Source organism: Lipotes vexillifer, unplaced genomic scaffold (genome assembly GCF_000442215.2).
Source record: "Lipotes vexillifer unplaced genomic scaffold, Lipotes_vexillifer_v1.1 scaffold382, whole genome shotgun sequence".
NCBI lineage: Eukaryota > Metazoa > Chordata > Mammalia > Artiodactyla > Lipotidae > Lipotes > Lipotes vexillifer.
Genome location: NW_006780611.1, coordinates 415,112 through 419,215, shown reverse-complemented (window position 1 = coordinate 419,215; position 4,104 = coordinate 415,112). Strand labels below are relative to the sequence as shown.

Sequence of the window (4,104 nt, the reverse complement as noted above, 5' to 3'; positions counted from 1 at the left end):
TGTGCTCTGCAACAAGAGAGGCCGTGATAGTGAGAGGCCTGCGCACTGCGATGAAGAGTGGCCCCCGTTTGCCACAACTAGAGAAAGCCCTCGCACAGAAACGAAGACCCAACACAGCCATAAATAAATAAAATTTTAAAAAGACCAGAAAAAACAAAAAAACAGTCCAAGTTGTATTCTTTATACTAGGTGATTTAACTAGTATATACCATGTTTGGCACATGGTATTATTTTTCTCCTACTGGAACAAGTTCTTGTTTTCTCAAAGCCTTTCCCCAACTTTTCTAAAATTAAGCTTAAATATCATTTATTTCAAGCCTTCAAAGTAAAATGCTATCCTCATATATACATGTACCAGGTTGATATATTCATATCTATCCTTTCCAATTGCAGGCTAAGCAAAGACATGCATTTAGAGCTGTATTAATGTATTAAAGCAAAAGACAACCCAACTTAATATCAAGAGAAATTGTGACCTTCCATGTAGTGCTTGACAGAGAAAACACTGATTTTGGCACATTTTCTTATTTTATTCAAGGAGAAGTCTGCTCACACATGGTCCAAGAACACCCAAATAACAAAGCAAAGACTGGTCTTCAAACATAGCCAATGATGCCACGCTTGCCTATGATCTCGCCAATGTAAAACCACATCCACACCTCAGTGGCCACCAAACCATTCAGTAGAGCTTCCTTAACTGTTAGCTGTTTGAAGCTGCCAGTCTGAGCACTATTGATCATTTTTTTCAAGCTCTGAATAGCTGTAGCAATCTTAGCAGGGGTCGGAGGAACCAGCTCAACCTTGGCATAGTGCCAAAATGTGGCCAGTTGTGGCTTCAAGTAAGTCACAGCAGTGCTGACCAGCGCCGGGGTCTTCTCCGCGAGATTACGGACAGACTGGGCCATGGTTCCATGATGGAAAGCCCGTCGTGCCGACTGCGGTTGGGATTACATTGAATCTATAGATCAGTTTTAGAATTGAGTTATTAACTTTGAGTCTTCTGTGCAAATGGTATATCTCTCCATTTATTTAAATTTTCCTTAATTTTTCTCAGCAACGTTTTGTAATTTTCAGTGTGAAAAGTACACTTTTTTCATTAAGTATGTTTGTAGGTATTTGATATTTTTGATGTTATTTGAAATATTTTTATATTGTTTCTCAACTCCTTGTTTTTTTAATAAGTATTTTTTAAAATATTTTATTTTGGCTGCACCAGGTCTTAATTGTGGCACGTGGCATCTTAGTTGCAACATGTGGGATCTTCTAGTTGCAGCATGCAGGCTTCTTAGTTGCGGCATGCATGAGGGATCTAGTTCCCCAACCAGGGATCAGACCCGGGCCCCCTGCATTGGGAGCTCGGAGTCTTGCCCACTGGACCACCAGGGAAGTCCCTCAACTAGTTAATGTACAAAAACACAGTTGGTTTATGTATACTTATCATGTATCTTGCAACTTTGCTCAATTCACTTATCAGCTCTCATGGTAGGTTTGTATATTCCTTTGTGTTTTCTGTCTATATAATCATAACATCTGTGAATAAAGACAGTTTTTCTTTCCAATTATTATGGCTTTTATTTGTTTTTCTTTGTAGTACCAGCTAGAACCTCTAATGCAATGTTGAATGGAAGTGGTGGTAGTGGGTCTTCATTGGTTGAGGACGTTGCTTTCTGGTTCTATTTTATGGAAAGTTTTTACCATGAAGGGGTATTGGAGTTTGTCAAATGCCTTTTCTACATTTGTTGGGATGATTATTTGGTTTCTCTCCTTTATCTTATCAATATGATGTGTTGTATTAATTAATTTTCAGATGTTAAAGCAACTTTGCATTCTTAGGATAAATCCCCTTAGTGTGGGGTGTATAATCCTTTTTAAATGTGGCTGGGGGGGAATTCCCTGGCAGTCCAGTGGTTAGGGCTCTGTGCTTCCTTTGCAGGGGGCATGGGTTCAATCCCTGGTCAGGGAACTAAGATCCCCCATGCTGTGTGGCACAGCCAAAAAACAAAACAAAAAAAAGTGGCTAGGGCTTCCCTGGTGGCGCAGTGGTTGAGAGTCCGCCTGCCGATGCAGGGGACACAGGTTCGTGCCCTGGCCCAGGAAGATCCCACATGCCGCGGAGCGGCTGGGCCTGTGAGGCTGCTGAGCCTGTGCATCCGGAGCCTGTGCTCCACAACGGGAGAGGCTACAACGGCGAGAGGCCCGAGTACCGCAAAAAAAAAAACCAGAACAACAACAACAACAACAAAAAGGCTAGATTTGGTTTACTAGTGTTTTGTTAAGGATTTTTGCATATATCATATATATTCACGTGATATTTGTGTATGACCTTTTTTCCCCGTATGATATCTTTTTAAAAATTTTTTTAAATTTATTTTTGGCTGTGTTGGGTCTTTGTTGCTGTGCGTGGGCTTTCTCTAGTTGCGGCGAGTGGGGGCTACTCCTTATTGCAGTGCGTGGGCTTCTCATTGCGGTCGGTGGCTTCTCTTGTTGTGGAGCACAGGCTCTAGGCACGTGGGCGTCAGTAGTTGTGGCACACGGGCTCAGTAGTTGTGGCTTGCGGGCTCTAGAGCACAGGCTCAGTAGTTGTGGCGCACGGGCTTAGCTGCTCCGGGGCATGTGGGATCTTTCCGGACTAGGGCTTGAACCTGTGTTGGCAGGTGGATTCTTAACCACTGCACCACCAGGGAAGTCCCTCCCCTATGATATCTTTTGTTTTGGTATCAGGGTATTACCGGCCCCAGAGAGTGAGTCGGGAAGGTCTTCATTTCTTTTTGTAGATTGGATTTCTGTATGGGATCATATTCCTTTGGCTTGAAGCACTTCCTTCAGTATTTTGCATGTTGTGGGTATACTGGGGACAGAATCACTCAACTTTTGTTTGTCTGAAAAAGTCTTCATTTGCCCTTCAGTTTTGAAGGATATTTTTGCTGGATAATTCTAAGTTGACAGCTTTTTTCCCCAGCACTTTGAAAAAGTTATTCTGTTGTCTTTTAGTTTCTGTTGTTTCTGATGGGGAATCAGCTATCATTCTTACTTTTGTTTACCTGATACACTTTTTCCTGCTGTGTTTAAGATGTATATTTATTTTTATTAAATAAATTCTTTATTAAAAACTTTTCAATTTGGCTATAATCTTGTAGGTGTGCTGTTTTTGTGTTTATCTTTCTTGGATCTGTGGGTTGATGTGTTTAATCAACTTTGGAAACTTTTTGGCCATTGCCTCTTAAATAATTCTTTTGCCTCATCATCTGTCTTCTCTTGGGACTCCAGTGATATATATTTTATTTTATTTTAATATTTATTTGTTTATTTAGGCTGCTCTGGGTCTTAGTTGTAGCACACAGGATTTTTTTTTTTTTTTTTTTTTTTAGTTGCAGCATTCAAACTCTTAGTTGTGGCGTGCATGTAGTATCTAGTTCCCCAACCAGGGATTAAACCCGGGCCCCCTGCATTAGGCATGTGGAGTCTTACCCACTGGACCACCAGGGAAGTCCCTCCAGTGATTCCTATTTTAGATTGTTTGATGTTGTCCCACAGGTTTCAAATGTGTAGGTATTTTCAAAATTCTTCTTTCTCTCTTTGTTTACATTTTCTTTTCATCTATTTTCAAATTCCCTGCTTTTCTTTGTGCTCATTCGTATTAATTCCGCCCCCTGCATTAGGCATGTGGAGTCTTACCCACTGGACCACCAGGGAAGTCCCTCCAGTGATTCCTATTTTAGATTGTTTGATGTTGTCCCACAGGTTTCAAATGTGTAGGTATTTTCAAAATTCTTCTTTCTCTCTTTGTTTACATTTTCTTTTCATCTATTTTCAAATTCCCTGCTTTTCTTTGTGCTCATTCGGTTATTAATTCCGTCCAGTGACATTTTAATTTCAGATACTTTTTTTTTTTTTTTTTCTTGTGGTACGTGTGCCTCTCACTGTTGTGGCCTCTCCTGTTGCGGAGCACAGACTCCGGACGCGCAGGCTCAGCGGCCATGGCTCACGGGGCCAGCCGCTCCACGGCATGTGGGATCTTCCCAGACCGGGACACTAACCTGTGTCCCCTGCATCGGCAGGTGGACTCTCAACTACTGCGCCACCAGGGAAGCCCTCAGATACTGT

The 4,104-nt window shown here is 41.7% G+C and overlaps 1 pseudogene; it reads right to left on the bottom strand.

The window, feature by feature from the left end:
- Window positions 1–596: 596 nt before the first annotated feature.
- On the bottom strand, window positions 597–905 carry LOC103082936 (ATP synthase subunit g, mitochondrial pseudogene; annotated as a pseudogene).
- Window positions 906–4,104: the final 3,199 nt, after the last annotated feature.